Below are 18,936 nucleotides of genomic sequence, written 5' to 3'. Positions count from 1 at the left end.
TCATTATTCTAGTAATAGTATTAGTAACTTCCTAAACTACGCCTATTGTAGTTTACAGGTAGTATGGTCTGTATGTATGAACATGTTGTATACCTTTGCTACCCAAAGGCATTGAATAGAAAGAAGGAACTTTTATATCTATATACATATACATAATATATAACTAGGATTCAAACGACCTTCGGACAAACAACCGATACTCTAAGTCCACAACCAAATGAGGAACACGAGGTAGGGTGAGCTATCAGTCCTAAGTCCTTTCAATCCTACTTATATAACTATATCTATATAGATACACAATTAACAGAATATAAGTTTAAAAGAGTTTAATAAAAGTATTTGATACGTAAAAGAGTTTGTAAAAGTATTTGACATGTAAAAGAGTTTGTAAAAGTATTTGACATGTAAAAGAGTTTGTAAAAGAGTTTGAAGTAGTTTGTTTGATAACACAGTTTGAAAAGTAAGAAATCAACTTGTTTGGTAGTTATTAATCACATGTGATTGATATAATAACTATAATAGATCAACTTGTATTCCCCCCCATAAAAGCATTTAAAATCATTTAAAAGAAGGGGTATGAACTCACCTGTAGTGAGTGGTTTGGATGAACGGATGGTATAGGATGCTAAGTGTCAAGTGAAGACTTGAACACACACAAGGATCCTAGTTAACATATAATAACACACACACACACACACACATATATATATATATATATATATATATATATATATATATATATATATATATATATATCCAATTAGTCATTTAACAACTAATTAATCAAGTATAGACATCCTAGGACATGGAAAACACTTTTATTTAAGTGTTATAAGTACTAAGGATTGCATCTAAGGGTTGTAGGGCCTTGCATTTGAGTTTAAGGTTCAAGGGTAAACTCTTTATGAGTTTACGGTTTTGGGACCAACTCCCTTGGAGTTTACGGTCGTAAACCCATGAGTTTACGGCCGTAAACTCATGGTACTTCTACCATTTTGTGTTTTGAAGTCTTAGAGGTCATAAGGAAGCATCCTAACTTCAAGTCTAAGCCTTAGGAAGTGATTGGGGCAACATTTCACCCCTTTGTAGAGTTTACGGCCCATAAACCACTTCTCCATGAGTTTACGGCCGTACACTCTAATGGTCCTTGATGTTTTCGATGTTTAAGGTCCTATACACTTCAAGGATGTGATCTAGACTAGTATCCAAGGCTCGGTAAGGGACTAGGGCACACAATGGCCCTTTCATTAGGGTTTACGGTTCAAGAACATGCTTGGACCGTAAACACCTTTGATCTTGTGTTTCATTGTGTTTTCTAGTTGATTAATAAGTGTAACAAGCCTTATAACACACTAGGGTAAGAGTACTTACAATAAAGGAGCTTGAAAGGGTGTTAAAAGTCCAAGAACACTGGTGTGTGTTCTTGGTGAAACTAAGAACACTTGAAGATCTACACAAATGGAATGATTTCACGGATGAAATCATGTAAGATCACTAGATTAAGTAAGATATCAACTAATTAGGGCAAGAAACACTTACAAAGTTGAATATCGAGAAGGAAAAATCGGATGATACTTGAGAGGATTTGATGTTCTAGCTTTTGAAAGTGTGAAAAAAATGAGTAAAATGACTAAGTGTCATATTTATACTCTTTGGAGTTTACGGCCGTAAACTCCATGTTTAGGCCGTAAACTCCAAACTCTTGGAGTTTTGAGACCTTACTGATGCACAATAAACCCTAGAGCATCCTCTCTCCAGTTATCTCCTGAAGTACTAAGCTTTAAAACACTCAAACTGACTCTACACAGCTCAAAAGTTAGCAGAAACAGTTCTGACTTCTATTGAAGTGAATGGTTGTACATAATAGAAATTTCGGGTTGTCACACTTCCTTGTCCACACTTCCTTGAAAGGTTGAGCGTTTTTAGAGTAGAAAGTTTTAAGCCTTTCTCGCTCTGTCCGGATGATCATTTCCGGATTGTCAGTTGGGTGAAGAGGACAAATTTGGTGTAGAATTTGCTGTAGGGAGAGAAAGAGAGAGAGAGGAAGATCCAGCTGATCGGAGTCATTGGAGGGAAGTTCGTAGTAGAGGCACATAACGATTTACTGAGCCTTAAGAATGCCTTCACGGCAGAGAGGAGAGATGCTACACATCGGATCAGGATTGTTTTTCAGAGCTTGGATCTGGATGTTGTCCTCTAGTGCCTGATTAATTTCCTCCTGAGACCATCCATGTTTTCGATTGAGAGGAGGTCTAGAGTGTTAGGCTTGTTGTTCGGCAGTCATTGGTTTCTTCCCTTTGTCTCTTTGAAGTGCATTATAACCAGCTTCATATTCTCATCAATCGTGAATTATGGAGTGGGAATTGGAAGTGGTTCTTCCGGAATTTCATCAGGGATCCGGAGGAGAGAGCCCTAGTCGATTGGAGCGATTTTTGGTTCCGGAATGGAAGGCTGCATTGAAGGAGTGGCTCGGAAGGCTTGAGCGGTCAAGAATGATTTTGCCTTAGCCATTTTAACAGCCATTTGAAAAGCATCCGGAAGAGAGGATGGCCAAGAGACTGTGGACCATATCCACTTCTGTTCTTCTGTCATTTCCTTCGGAATGGTCAACTTGGGAGCTTGAAGACCAAGAATTCCTTTAGGAGCTTCATCCGGAATGTATTCATCTTCATCTTCACTTCCTTCTCCTTCAGTGATCCCTAGTATTCCGGAGACGATTTGAACGTCTTCTTCGGAATTTAGATCTTCATCCCGAAGTGTAAATTTCGAGGCGGGTTTCCAGTGTTTGCTTGGGCCTTCTCCACCTCTTGCATCGGTGGATTTCGGAACCGGTGCAAGCAGCAAAGTCTCTTTGAGATCGTCGAATTTGGAGAAGATTTTCTGAAGGACTGTGGTAAGTTGAAGAGTGAGAGTATCGTAGGCTTCAGCAGTGGGGGCTTGATTAGAAAGGTGCTTGAACATGTTGCTGAGGATAGCAATCATCTCATCAAACTTCTGGTTCGGAACATCAACAATATTCCAAGTTGAGGGAAGAATTTTTATGAGGACTTGTTGAATAATCATGTTCATTTCATCATTCTTCTGGATCTCCTTCTCCAGCCTTTGAATCTGCTTCTCATGACGAACGTGGGTCTGCTTAATTAAGTCGTTGGTAGCAGACACCAGATCATCATGAACCTTGAGCATGGAAGTGATGGTGTTGATATAATGATCCACCAAAATGTCGTATTTGGTGTCAACTTCCTCCATTGTGTGCTTGAGCCGGAGGGAGATCAGCTGATCCAGTTATGCTTCTCGTTCCGCAACAGAAGGTCCGGACTGCTGGGAAAGTGACTGGAGAATGACATCAAGTTTGGAATCAAGTCCGGAGACTTTTTGATCCAATTTCGTGTTAAGCTCTGTTACGGATGTTTCCATGGATGACACTTTCTTCACGGTGTCTGAGACGTTGGTGTGGATTTCAAGGAGAGTGAATGGGTCAACGTGGTCACCAGCTGAGGATTTCGAATCAGAATCAGAGTGTTGCGGAGGAGGTTGGTGTGAGGAAGGATTGGTGGAAGGACCCGATTTTGTTGCAGTAGCATCTTCTTGAAGTTTGGAGTTTGAACCTCCGACCGAAGTGGTCGAGGAGGAGGATCCGAAGTCATAAGCAGACTTAGATACGGATGCCTTTGATTGATAATGAACTGAAGTCATGAGATTTGTGTCCAGAACCGTTTTTGCTTCTTGTGACAACCCGAAATTTCTATTCTGTACAACCATTCGATTCAATAGAAGTCAGAACAGTTTCTACTAACTTTCAAGCTTTTTGGAAAAAGTTTGAGTGTTTTAAAGTTAGTACTTCAGGAGATAACATGAGAGAGGATGCCCTAGGGTTTATTGTGCAACAAAAATATTCCAAAACTCCAAGATTTTGGAGTTTACGGCCTAAACAAAGGTGTTTACGGCCGTAAACCCTAAAAGGGGGTATAAATATGACACTTAGTCATTATTTACCACTTTTCACATTTTCAAGATCCAAAACCCATTTCTCTCTCAAGTATCATCCGACTTTTCTTCAAGATCTTCAACTTTGTAAGTGTTTCTATCCCTAAAAAGTTGATATATTACTTAATCTAGTGATCTTACATGATTCCATCCGTGAAATCATTCCAAAAGTGTAGATCTTCAAGTTTCACCAAGAACACCAAGAACACACACTAGTGTTCTTGGACTTTTAGCACCTTTTCAAGCTTCTACCTAGTAAGTACTCTTACCCTAGTGTATTATAAGACTTGTTACACTTCTAATCATTAAGAAAACACCCAAGAATCAAGATCAAAGGTGTTTACGGTCCAAGATGTTCTTGGACCGTAAACCCTAACAAAGGGGCCAAAGTGGCCCTAGTCCCTTACCAAGCCTTAGAAACTAGCCTAGACTCCTTCCTTGATGTGCTTAGTACTTGAAAACATCAAAAGACCATAAACCATTTGGGTTTACGGCCGTAAACCCAAGGAGAAGTGGTCCAAGGACCGTAAACTCCCTAAAGGAGTGAAATGGTGCCCTAATCTCTTCCTAAGGCTTAAACATGAAGTAGGAATGCTTCTTATGATCCTAATGGCTTCAAAAGACAAAATGGTCAAGTACCATGAGTTTACGGCCGTAAACTCATGGGTTTACGACCGTAAACTCAATAAGAGTTGGTCACAAAACCGTAAACTCCAAAGGAGTTTACCCTTGAACCCTAAACTCGATTACAAGGTCCTACCACCCTTAGATGCAATCCTTGGGACTTATAGCACTTAAATCAAGTGTTTTACATGTCTTAGGATGTCTTAATTTTGGTTAATTAGTTGTTTTATGACTAATTGGATACATATATGTGTGATTATATGTTAACTGGGATCTTTGTGTGTGTACAAGTCTTCACTTGACACCTAGCATCCTATCAATTCCGTTCATCCAAACCACTCACTACAAGTGAGTTCATACCCCCTTAATCAATCTTTTAAATGATTTTAAATGCTTTCATGGGGGGGGGGGGGGGAATACAAGTAGAAAACAGGAAGTTATAGAATCAATCACATGTGATTTATAACTGTGTTTTCAAACAACTGATTTCACATACTTCAAAATGTGATAAATACAATGCTTTTCGGTTATTTTTACTTTGTTATCAACAAATTACTTTTGAATTATTTTATAAACTGACATCAAATCATTATTATTTATTGTTCAAAACTCTTGAATGTTTTACAAAACCTCTTTCAATTTACTGTTAAAAACCATATCTATACACTTATGTTTCATGTATATATGTATTGATATGAGAGCTTTCATTCTTTCTTCAGTTCCAACACTCTTGAGTAGCAAGGGTGTATAAACCTACTTGGACATTCAATTTACATTCCAGTAAACTATTATAGGTATAGTTTAGGGGATACAAATTACTATTCCTATTACAAGGAATTACACAAGAGTCAGTTCATTCATGAGTCTATACTACTATATGAAGAGATACTATTACATGTTATCCAGAGAGAAATACTATATCTATATAGAGAGAAATACTATATATATACTATACGGGACTGACCATCCTACACCTGGCTGCTAGCTACAGCGGGACCTGTTCATCGACGGATGATCTCGGTTGTATTGTTCGGCGAGTTTCCACGCCGTGTTTATCCTAAGGCAAAAGGATACGATTTCAATGATTATATAATTTTCCCTATTACTTTTATTTTGTGACACATTCACATAAACGATGAGGCAGACTAAATTTTTATAATAATAGTTGTACAGGGAAAAATCTTCATTGATACAAAAATGCAAACCTTCAAAGCATTCGGGTCTTGGTAGAAGACTACTTGTTATACTAGTAGGAAATATGGGATTTTCTAGGGTTTTCACACTTATACTAAATGTTTTATTAAACATTTACAAGTCTTTCATAACAGCTTTTCGAATCAATGACACCATAATACTTATGAATTCACCAGCTTTATGCTGATCTACACTTTCAAAATAACTTGTATTCTCAGGTTACCAGTAGACAGGTACGATGACCAGGTTTTGAGAAGACGGAGCACAGACAAGACTCGTCTTTTATTTTGATTACATATTTTGGTGTCTTATTAATATGAAAGAACACTCATGTATTAAAACTTTACTTTTAATGCAATGGATGATGTTGTTGCTTGTTTACTACTTTGCACTGTTATGATACTTTACATGACGTCCTCCACCCCCGAACGTTTCCGCCGTTCCGGTTTTGGGGTGTGACACTTCTTCATCCAGCATGACTTCTTCGGAGACCTCTTCTTCCGGATTGGTATGAAAGATGCTTTGGTGAGTTGTAATGGGCGGCAGTTCGGAAGTGAGCTCATTTACAGCATCGTCGTCAGTGGGAGGAACATAGGGCAAGTTGCTTTGGATGGCCCTATTCCTCATGGAAATAAGCGTGGAGTCCACTTGAGCTCGAGTGAGATCCAGACGTTTGGATGCAACCTTGTTGACAAAATCTTCCCATATGGGATCGTTAACACCTGGTCGTCCTGTACGCCTTCCGGGTATCAGACCAGTTGAGGATTCCGGAGTAGGAAGGACTGCTCCTTCTCCGGAAAGCTTGGTGTCCAGAACAGGGGTTCCGGAGTTTATGCGTGTAGAAGAAATAATGGGATCATCAAAGGTGAATCTTGGGTATGTTCCAGGGGGCTGCAAGGAACTATGTTCAACACCGGCATCACCTTTTTGGGAAGGTGAGGGCGGATTATGTGGAGACACCCCGTGAGTGTGTGCGTGTGATTTTGAAACATCGAGGGGTACCTCGGATGAGTGGGTAGGTGGGGTGTGCGGACAGCCAGAATCAACCGGAATGTTATGGGTGCCTTCCTGTTGAGAGGAGGCACTGACTTTGGTTTTCTTTTTGGTCTTTGGCTTTGTAGGAGAAGCCTTTCTTTTGGCTAGTTTCTTAACCTTTGGTCCGGAGGTAGTAGGCTTGGCCTCTTCCGAAATGGTCGCAACTGAGACTGGGGCAGGTTGTGTTAGGTCGAACACAACCGAAGTCTCTAAATGTTGTTTAAGGTAAATGGAATCGGAAGGAATGAGGGCCAACATGTGGTCCGGAAGTCGTCTGACCGGACCAAAAGAGGATTGGTCTGGAATCCTATAAGCCTTTACTAGTTTGAATGAGACACATACCTCTGGAGGAATGGTGTTGACCGGAAGCGGTTCGAAAAGCTCCTTGAAGACTTGTTGAAGCGTCAGTGCCCAGAACCTAGGGCTTGAAATTTCATTGGGCTTCCTCTTGGTAGCAAACTTGCAAAAGTCTTGCCGCAAGACTTCCAGAAGATCAACAACATTATCGCGTCCGGAGTAAATGCTGAAGACGACATTGAGCCAATCCTTGCTTAAGGTATCAGTTCCTCCATGCTTTTCGGACAGCCCTCTGATGATGAGGTGCATGATTACGGTCCATAGTCCGGACACAACAGTTTTATTGAAATCTTTGGCCTTGTAGTCTTGGGTGTACCCGATGTAGTTGAGGAACGTCTAAAACTCTTCAGTCGTTGGTTCAATGACTTTGAAACCCCTTGGGTTTTCTTTGACACCAATCGACTTGAGGAAGGTCGATTTGTAGATGGGAACGGTTCTGTCTCCAATGATTGTGGTTTCCAAGGTGCCATCTTCGAATCTGATACTAGTGAAAGCGCGATGAAGGTGATGAAGTGGTAGTGGAGGTTCAGGGATTTTGGTGAGGGGAATTGAGATGGGGTGATTTGCAATGAAATCGATCATAACCCTTATCGATTCATCATAATCCAGTGGATTGAGAGAAAACATTTGGGTAGTGTCTCTCAGAAAGGGTTCTTGATCGACAGATGAGGATGAACCCTTAAAACCTTTGGATGATTTCTTCTTAGCAATAAATTTCTTTGGAGTTGAGGCAGTTTGAGTGAGATTCTGTGAAGACGCCATTGTTGCAGGAGGATGAATGCTTGAAGAACACCAAGAACACATAGAGAAATCGAGGGTTTGGAGGTATTGGGCGCGTAAAGAGGTAAAAGAGGGGTTTGAAAGGTATTTATAGGTTAGGTGTTGGGTCGGGTCGGCAAAAGTAATGATGAGGATCCGAATGAGAAACGGGTCGCATTTAATGTTTGAGGGGTTTAGGGACGTTGATTTGACTTGGGAGGTGAAAGGTAAAGTGATTTGTGGCTAAAAATAGAGAACTCAACCGGCGATTCGATGACTATTTTTATGGGGGCGTGCAGTCGTGTCATGCAAATCGAGGAGGATAGGATAAGGATCTTCCTAGAGAGTAACCGTTGAGAAAAACGTTTCACCTTATTGCCCTTTGGTATTCCGGATGAGCTGTTCCGGACAAAGTATGATCCGGAGGGTAAAGAGTTGTGTTCCGGAACATACTTGTTTTGAAAAGAGGTATGGAATGCGAAATTAATCCGGAGTGAGTTTTGATTCTGGAGCAAAGATTCAGTTTGCTTTTGGAAATTCCGGAGCAGAAACTCAGTTTGTTTTGGAAATTCCGGAATGGTGATTTTCAAGAAATTCCGGAGTGAATTTGAAAAAGCTTTCGGAACATGATTGTGAAAGCCTTCCGGAGTGAGATTTAAAGATTCCGGAGCAAAATTTGTAAAACATTCCGGGTTGAAATTTGAGAAACCTTCTGGAGTAAATTTTGAAATTCCGGAGCACATTTAGAAATTTCGAAGCGCATTTTGAAATTCCAGAGTGCAGAATGTAATACCTTTTCCGGAGTGGAATTCCGGATGCTATCATGAAGTATATTCCGAGATGACAATTCGAGCATTATGACAATGTGGACTTAAAATAGCAAACAATCAGGATGAACTGTACAGCTTAAAAACTCAAGTGAAGGTCAGAAATAAAGATAAGTAAAACGATCCTAAGTATTCCGAGAGAAAGTAGTTCCGAGATGAAAAGATTTTTAGATCGGAACTAGATTTCTTTCAAATACATCTATCAAAGAGAACAAGTCTCTTGAAAGAACTGGGGATCTGTTATCATCATACCCATCTTGTTGAGAAAACCATTGAATTTGGTTTCATCTAATGCCTTGGTAAAGACATCAGCAATCTCATCGTCAGATGGAACAAAAATGAGTTCAATGTTAAAATTAAGTACATGATCTTTTTATGAAATGGTACCTTATATCGATGTGCTTGGTCATTGAGTGTTGAATTGGATTGTGAGAAATCACAATGGCACTTTGAGAGTCATAATAGATAGGAATACATTGAAAACGGTAACCATAATCCAAGAGTTGAGATTTCATCCACAGAACCTGAGATGTACAGCTGGCAGCAACAATGTATTTGGCTTCGGCTGTAGAGAGTGCAATACAGGTCTGTTTCTTGGATGACCAACTGACCAAACGACCACCTAATAATTGACAACCACCTGAAGTGCTTTTTCTATCAAGTTGAAGACAACCATAGTTTGAATCTGAATAGGCTTGAAGTAGGAAGCTCTCATTTGTTGGATACCAGATTCCGAGACTCTTTGTGCCTTTGAGGTATCGGAAAATTTGTTTCACAGCCAAAAGATGAGACATCTTTGGGTTGACTTGAAATCTGGCACATAGACAAGTTGAAAACATGATATCCGGACGACTTGCTGTGAGATAGAGTAGGGATCCAATCATTCCGCAATACTTCTTTTCATCAACAGGAACACCCGAAGGGTTGGCAAATATCTTGTGTCTGAAGCCCATTGGTACCTTGGCGGAGGCACAGGTGTCCATTGAGTATTTCTTGAGGAGTTTCGAAATGTACTTCTCTTGGTGAATGAAGATTCCTCTGTTAGTCTGTTTGACTTGGAGGCCAAGAAAGAAGCTTAACTCTCGATTCATGCTCATTTGGAATCGACTGATCATAAGTTTAGCAAAGTCAGCAACCATAGATGAATCCGTAGATCCAAAAATGATGTCGTCCACATAAATTTGTACCAGCATGATTTTAATTCTTTCCATTTGATCTTCGGAATAAAGTAGGATCTAGAATTACTCTTTGAAAACCGGAACGTTTGAGAAAATCAGTGAGGGTCTCGTACCATGCCCGAGGAGCTTGCTTGAGTCCGTAGACAGCCGTCCGGAGTTTATAACAGTAGTTCGGAAAGGAGAGATTAATAAATCCGGGGGGCTGTTGAAGGTATACTTCAGTGTCAAGTTCACCATTAAGAAACGCACTCTTACCATCCATTTGGTAAACTTTGAAGCCTTTATGAGCAGCATAAGCAAGAAAGATTCTGATGGCTTCAAGACGTGCAACAGGAGCAAAGGTCTCATCGTAGTCGAGCCCTTCGATTTGTGTAAATCCTTTTGCCACCAATCTTGCTTTATTTCGAATAATAACTCCTGCGTCGTCTAGCTTTTTGCGAAATACCCATCTCGTACCGACAATGGGATGATTCTGAGGAGGAGGTACGAGAGTCCAATATTCATTTCGGTCAAATTCTGCCAGTTCTTCTTGCATGGCTGTAATCCAGTCAGAATGCTCCAATGCTTCCTTGATGGATATGGGTTCAACCATGGATATGAATGCTGATAAATGACATTCATTTTGGATGTTTGTAGCAGAACGAGTATGTACACCAGCATTGGGGTTTCCGATTACTTGGTTCGGAGGATGATCCTTCGTCTAAACATGTAAACGTGGGAGTTCTTGTGCAGTCGACGATCCTATATCAACAGTGGAATTGATTTGCTCCCCCTGAATGATTTGAATATTGGGATGATGCTCCCCCTGAACTTCTGAACCAGAGAGGTTGACATCATCATCAGAAGGGAACTCAAAGAATTTTTCATTTTCATCAATGTTGAGAGGATTGGAGTCATCGAAATCAGCAGCTGCATCTTGGAAGCCATCCACATTTGATTCAAGAGAGGGATTAATACTATTCTCCCCCTCAACTTGAGAAGGTTGAAACGGTTCGGAATCAAATGGAGGGAGGCTTGGAATCGGACCGGAGACATTTTGTGAGACTGGAGCTTCCGAAGTGGGAATTGGAATGAGAGTTGGTCTTGATTGAGATTCCGAATCAAGAGCGGTTTCAGAAGGACCAAAGAGAGTTTCAAAGTCAACCTCAAGAATTGTTTGAGGGTTCGGACATCCTGGTGGAGGAGCATCGGACTCCATAATCTGAATTGTAATGTGAGTGGGTCCAGAATTCTGAACGAAGTTGTCATCGAAAGTAATGTCAAAGCTTTCTTCCAGAACACGAGTTCTCCGGTTAAGAACTCTGTAAGCTTTCGATTTTGTAGAGTACCCAAGGATTATGGCTTTATCAACTTTAGGTTGGAACTTGGTAAGCTGATCACGGTTGTTCTTGATAAAGCATCTGCATCCGAAAACATGCAAAAACGAGATTGTTGGCTTCCGACCGTTCATTGCTTTGTACGGTGTCATGTTGAGGCGTCGATTGATGATACTCTGGTTTTGAGTGAAGCAGGCAGTGGATATAGCTTCAGCCCAAAGATAGAGTGGTAAATTTGTGAAGTTCAGCATGGATCGAGCAGCTTCAACGAGAGTTCTATTGCGTCTTTCGACTACACCGTTTTGTTGTGGAGTATAGGGAGCTGAGAAGTTGTGGTCGATTCCTTTTTCTGTGAGAAATTTCTCAATGGTGGAATTAACGAATTCCGATCCATTATCACTTTGGATTCTCCTGACTGGGAGTTTGATAAGAACTTCTATTCCTTTGATAAAATTGATGAGCTCAGAGGCTGTTTCGGATTTCAGCCTTAGGAAGAAGACCCAAGTGAACCTTGTAAAATCATCAACAATCACAAGAATGTATTTCTTATGATGAAGATGTTCTACAGTGGATGGTCCATAAAGATCAATGTGTAGAAGCTCCAATGGTTCCGAAATGGACTTTTCGATGATAACAGGATGACCCTTCTTCGATTGCTTACCACACTCACAAGCAGCACACAAATGATCATTTTCGAATTTGAAAAGAGGTAAACCTCTCACCATTTCGCCGGATACAAGATCATTCATGTACCGAAAGTTCAGATGAGTGAGCCTTCGGTGCCATAACCAACTGACGTCAGGAACAGCTTTGGAGAGAAGGCAGAGTTGTGGTTTGCCAATAATCATGTTGATGTCAAGCAGGTACATGTTCTTGTTGTGAAGCGAGTTTATTAAACACTTTTTCCGGTCTTCAGTCATTACATAGCTGTACTTTTTGCAAAATTCCACACGACGATTTGAATCAGTGAGTTGAGCAACACTTACAAATTATGTTTCAAATCAGCTACATAAGCCACATGTGAAATAGAGAAGTTTCCATTGGTGAGAGTCCCATAACCACGAATTTGAGAGTTGGAGTTGTTGCCATATGTCACGTAACCAGCATTTGGAGAAAGCTTTAAATCTCGCAGAAAATCTTTCTGCCCCGTCATGTGCATGGAGCAAGCACTATCAATATATCATATTGTTTCTTGCTCCAAAGCACAAAGTGCCTGCAAAATTAGTGAGTAATGGAGTTTTTAGGCTCCGGATTAGATTTTGGGACATAGGCACGGGATTTGGACTTTGATTGTGACTTAGGAACAACTTTGTGTTTCTGGGTGGTATTCTTTGAATTCTTTGGAAACAGACAGAAGGCTAATATCTTTTCATCTATCCAGTAGTCATATTCAATGACATGAGGGTTCCGAACTGGCTTCTTCGGACCTTTGACATCCGGAGTGTTGGTAACTTTTGTTACCTCCGTAATTGGTGTTTCATTAACGGGAGTTTTGACTTTCCACACAAGATTTTTCTTTGAAGATTTTGAAACAGTTGTTTTCTTTGCACTTATGGATTTGTTTGATGACACATTGTTTTTTGAAAGTTTGGGTTTAAAAATTGTGCCATCAGATTTTGCAACAAAAACACATGAAACAGTTCGAGGTTCCGGTGAAGTGTTTCGGATGGTTTTGGCAGTGACACGAGCTTGAGACTGAGTAGAGCTAATGACTTTCTTATGTTCTACTTGAGCAAGAGGTTCGGAAGATCTTTTGAGGATCCTAGTAGGAATAAAGGAGTTTTGATTCTGAGTTGGTACTTTAGAATTCCGGGATGAACTTGGTTTGGAGTTAGTAAGGAACCTGGAATTTTGTCTAGTCTTAACTTCCTTTTTATGAGCGTTTCGAGCTTCTACTTTGGGATCTACAATATCCTTCCTATTCAACATTGGTTTTCTCTTAGGATGAGGTGAGGATTTTGAGGTTTGTCCTTCGGATGGATTCCTAAACTCAGGAGCAATGGGAACCAATTTAGCTTTTGAAACTACTAAGGAATCCGATTCGCAGGAATCAGAGGACACACAGCTTGAGACTTCAACTTTATCATCTAAGGATGACCATACAAACTCAGAGGCAGTGGTTTCAGTTGTCTCCGGAATAATTTCCTCAATCACACAATTGTTCACGTGATTACTTCTAGGAACATAATCTACACAATTTGGAAGACTATAACAAAATTTTGTGGTCCGATTCAGGTCCAGATTTATCAAAGGCGGAAGAGGCGTGGAATCAGGACACTTGACAACTATTGGTTTGAACTCAGGAATTAGGGACTCAAAATGGTCAGTAGTCTCCGGAAGTGGTGACAAGGGAGAAACAGGGGTGTCCGAATGTTCAATGTTCGGAACCTCTCCATGAATGTCAAATTTTGTAACTCCTTCAGGGGACTAGCAATTGGTTTCTGAAACTCGCTTCCGAGACCAGGTGCTTTGGACCATGGGTGACGAAAATTATGAGTCATCCGAATGTCCGCTTCAAGCATGTCTACAGAGTTATACAAAGCATCTATTTTAGCATTAAGACGTTTGTTATCAGAAATCAAAACATTGCGTTCAGAATAGGTGATTTCACATTTATCTTTTAAAATGATACATTCATATTTTGACATTACAAGTTCATGCTCTAACGACTCGATTTTCAATTTCTTATCCTCAAAACGTAACCTAAGACGACTTAGTTCACAGTCCTTCTTCTCACTGGCTGTTGAGTTTTGAGCATTCTAACACTCCTAAGGTGTTCATGCAACCCTAAATACCTTGGCTCTATGTTTTCACTAATTATACATGCAATGGAGTTTCCAAGGTATTAAACCTATAACTAGCATACAATTATCATATACCACAAAAGAATCTAGTTAAGATAACATACCTTATGGTGGTGATTGAAGTCTTGATGTATCTAGCCTTAAGAGCTTAGCCCCAATAGTGTGGAAGCCTCAAGTGGAATCACAAATCACCATCAACAACTTGGAAGAACTTGAGAAGATATGGAGCTCACTAAAATCGGCCACCTTTTATTTCACACACACTCTAGTGCCAATTTTGTGAGCCAAGGACCCCTTTATATATTATGGAGGATTAGGGTTACATCCATGTAAACCCTAATACCCATGACCTTTCATTTACATAGGATCCATGGGTTAAAAGCTCCATGGACTATCCATGGACTTCCATACACTTTTAGCCCATCCTAAATAAACCTTGGCCCATTCCATATATATTTATATATAAGAGTCCATATTTAATTGGCCTCTTTTGATCACTAAATTAATTCCAAATTAATTATTGATCAATACTAATTAAATAATATGATTTCATATTAATATATTATAACTTATAATATATTAATAAATCATAAATATCCTTTTTCTCATAAGTCTATCCACACAAATTGTTCCGGTGAAGTGTAACCCAAATGGATCATGCTGGGTCGGGTCAAGTAATACCAATTATAGTTATGGACTTAGATACTAATCCAACAGTCTCCCACTTGGATAAGTCTAATAACTATTATTGCAAGTACGACTTCATAACCCGACTAGCAATCGTAGCTCTTAAAGCCACTGTCGAACTCTGAACAAATCAAATCACGCGTCCATTAGATAAGTGATCATATATTCCTCCATTCTAGATATCATATGGACTGAGACATCGATTATAATCATTCTCTCTGTCCATTTGTTGTTTCCCGATTTTCGATTTATGACAACTGACTAATTGAACAAATCAAATCAGTCCAGGCTTAGCCAAGCACTTAGGGTGTCATCACTAAATCATCGAGGGTCCCATATATATCGCTTTTATCCCTTTAAGGGTAAAAGGAATGGATAAACTTTGACTAATATGCTTGTACTAACTACTTGTTGAATCATAAACAAAGGCACGTTTTATAACATCGAGTTACCAATGTGTTTTCGTGCAATCAATGTATAACCAACTCATAGTCAACAAATCATATCTCTAGGTTTGAAGAATATAAGATATTATCGTCTCATGATTCACTCGTGATAAATCCATGAACTGAGGCAAATGAGCGTAGGTTTAATCCAATACTCAGAACTTATGAGCACTCATGAATGTTGTAGCAACCATTACTATGTCTAATGCACCTTAGATAAATCTTACAAGCCAGATTCATGACAGTCTTGATTCATATCTACTTCCAACATATGACCGACAGTGGATGGTTTGAATAACTTAGTTATTCGGGAAGTCAAAACATGCAAAGTGAAACATAAGAATAATACTAATCCTATATGGCCCCAACACTTTGAGAGTAAATAAAAACACCTTTTATCTAAGCACCATATTGATTACTCATTATTCAATGTTTCGATTTATCAAATTAATACTTGAATTGAACCAATAGTCATGCCATGCACTAAGCATGCACACTATGTTTACCTATGGTCCTTTCTTTTGTGAAATAGATCAATTGAACACGACTCCAATGATGCTCATTTCACGATCCCAATCCCTTTTGTAAATGTAAGAATACCAAACTATTGTCATTTACTGTAATCTATTAGATTCCAAACTTATATGCAATGATTCTCTTGTAATGACTATGCACAAAAGTCACAAAGACGTGGCAACAGACATTACAACGTATTTCAATGGAGATCAATTCCATGGAAAAGCAGTGTCATATTCAAAGTACATTCCTTTGAACATCCTTCTTTGCATTAAGTTTTCTAATCTTACACAGATTCAGAGAATAACTTCCACCTATGGAAACAATTCCATATTACCATTGTGACTATCACTTCTAAGCAAGAGTTGCCTCTTTTTAGAATATGTCAATATGGCCCTTTCCAAAGTTTAACACTATACTTCCAATTGTCCACGAGCAACCAATCTTTGGTAAACCTCAGATTGTCCTCGACAATTGCTTAATAATTTTAGTCATATCCGGTTCTATTCCTTTTTCCCTCTTAATGCCCTAAGCATTTGGAAAATTTAGAATGGATGTAATCGATCCTATACCCGAAGCATATGGGACACGAATCATGTTATAAAAATTTTTATTTGCCATGTTCTCACAATTCGAACTATGAAGAGGGATGCCGTAATCATAATCGAATTTTGAGAACGCCACATATATAGAATTTCCTTATGTTGAACCATTCCAACATAACATTCATATATATCCTTGACTAAAGCTGATTAAAATCTCAATCTAAGCTTGTAGAATTGGAATGAAGTATAAAATTCTCTCCCTTAATTATAGAAAAACAACTTTTCAAACCCGAATTGAAACTTTTGTTTTTTATAATTAACATTGCTAACTTGCAACACTTAACATAATAATCATGCTCCTACTAACATGATGATTATTAGCATAACACTTTTGCTCCCACTAGCTTTGACATGTACTCAAAAATCAGCTGGACTTCTAGAAATCAATACTTTATTGAATTTCTTACCAAAGTTCATATTTCTGATGCGATATTGCTTTGATAAGACTTTATCAAAATCATACACCTTTCCTTGGATAGCTCACATGTGTGTCTAAACAATTTTAGAACTATGAAAAGGGATGACGTAATCATAGTCTCAATTTTTTAGACCTTTGCCATTTCTCACAAGTCTATGTTAGTGTGCCGGTTAACCACACGCGCTCCACTAACGACTTTGAGAATGCAAATGTCACAATTGCTATCTACTTAAAATCTACTTAGTGAAAGCGTTTTCTCACCATCATTTTCATGAATCGGAGTGAAACCTTATGACACTTAGATTTTATGGTGTATGTGTTCCTATCCATGTAAATTTGTCAAAACCATAATCACAAGACAATGTTTAGTGACAAATCCAAACTCATATGGATTGAACTTGTGCAGTCTTAACTTCTTGCCACCTGGCAGCACAAGGGCCTACCATTGCTTCCAAGTTGTTATGCAACCAATTGAGAACTCTCAGAACTCATATGCAAAGCCAACTTTAATTGGAATGGGCACAGAAATAGGAATATGTCAACACGATAGGTTATAAACCTCAAGTCGGGTGCTAGTGATAAACTACAGGTTTTACTCTTGATTAGATCTTGAAATTCTTTCAGGATTTTTAAGACTCCCACTGTCCTCTTGACATATAAAACATTTTTGCCAAATATTCAAGAGATAATGCAGATTCTTTATCAAGACAAACACTTCACACAATTGGCCTTAGTTGGCCTTTGTTTTATCCAAAACATCACAACTTACCAATTTCAAATGTACAAGAGTAAGAAACATTTTACTCTTACATTTGACAAGTGTTAGAAACCTTTCTTAAGATGATGTCACTCAAGTTACAATCTTAGACTATGACTTTAAGACTTGATTTTGGAACGAAGTATGATTTATCTTTTGATTTAACCATTTCAACAATTCATGATTCCTCTCCTTAGCCAAACAAATGCACTAAGGTGTCTTTAGAGGATCAATTGTGATATGGTTCCATAACCACTAAGATAATCATAAAACAAGATACTAAAGTACTCTCCCATCTCTTCAGATTAGAGAAACTTTTATCTTTCTGCCTAATTTGATTCTTCTTATTCATTCTATTAATCATTGAAACCTTTCCAATGTTTCAGAATTACACTTAAACTTGTAAGCATAACCATATTTACTAAACTTTAGTAAATCATAATGAATAACCTTATTAGCCTTTGTGGTGGACCTAACCAGCGCACAACCTAATGTACCCGATCCTTTAGTCTTTCACTCGACTCATATGAACATGTGAACAAGGAATTAGTCTTAATTTACAAAAGATGAAAATTCTCATTCATCATACAATACAAGTTGCATGATTCCAAGTTTCTATCGAACTGAAACTTGGGTGATGAGAATCTTTCCATATTTGGTAAATTATGACACTACCACAAACGAAAAAATCAAATCCATTTTCCAATATTGCTATCAATGAAATCATATAAACAACAATTTTTCATAAATGCCATTGTAAGGATGCTTAAAATAAATAAAATCAAAATTTTTTTCTTTTATTTTAAAACATGCGGAAAAACTTACCCTTACAATGCAAATACATATGAAAAACATGTTGTTAACTATTCCTAAGCAATCTATCATAACTCTTAAGTAGCAGCTCAAAATTCTGATCATCGAACCATGCGATTGAAATCCATCTTCGCGATCAGAATTAGCATACCCTTTTTCAGATTTCATTTGATTCTTCCAAAACATCAAAATGTAATTACATTACATCATGTATTAAGAATCTCTAAAAGAGACTTAATATAGTTAGATAGTGGACTTTACCTGAAGTAGAGTCAACCCCCTTTTTAACTTTACCATCCTTATGAACTTTCAGGTAAAATGAGCAGATTCACAACCAATGTCCCTTCTCTTGGCAATAGAAACATTAGGTCAAATGACTTGACCATGGTCGATCCCTTTGCATTGGGAAGAGAAAGCTATTTTGGACTTTCAGTGTTACCATTACCAATGTATATGGAAGCATGGGAAGTAGATCTTGCAATCAAATTTGCTTTACCATTGCTCCAAATCATTGTTGATTCAGTAGCATCGAGCAAATATGTAAGATCATTAAGGGTCATGTCATGGTCTGTCACATAGCAGTCCTTAAAGAACTCACTCTATGACTTGGGAA

This window comes from Lactuca virosa, chromosome 5 (assembly GCF_052849685.1).
Source record: "Lactuca virosa cultivar CGN04683 chromosome 5, Lactuca_virosa_CGN04683_v6, whole genome shotgun sequence".
Taxonomy (NCBI): domain Eukaryota; kingdom Viridiplantae; phylum Streptophyta; class Magnoliopsida; order Asterales; family Asteraceae; genus Lactuca; species Lactuca virosa.
The sequence above is the reverse complement of the archived record's forward strand: the minus strand, read 5'-3'. Positions refer to the sequence as shown.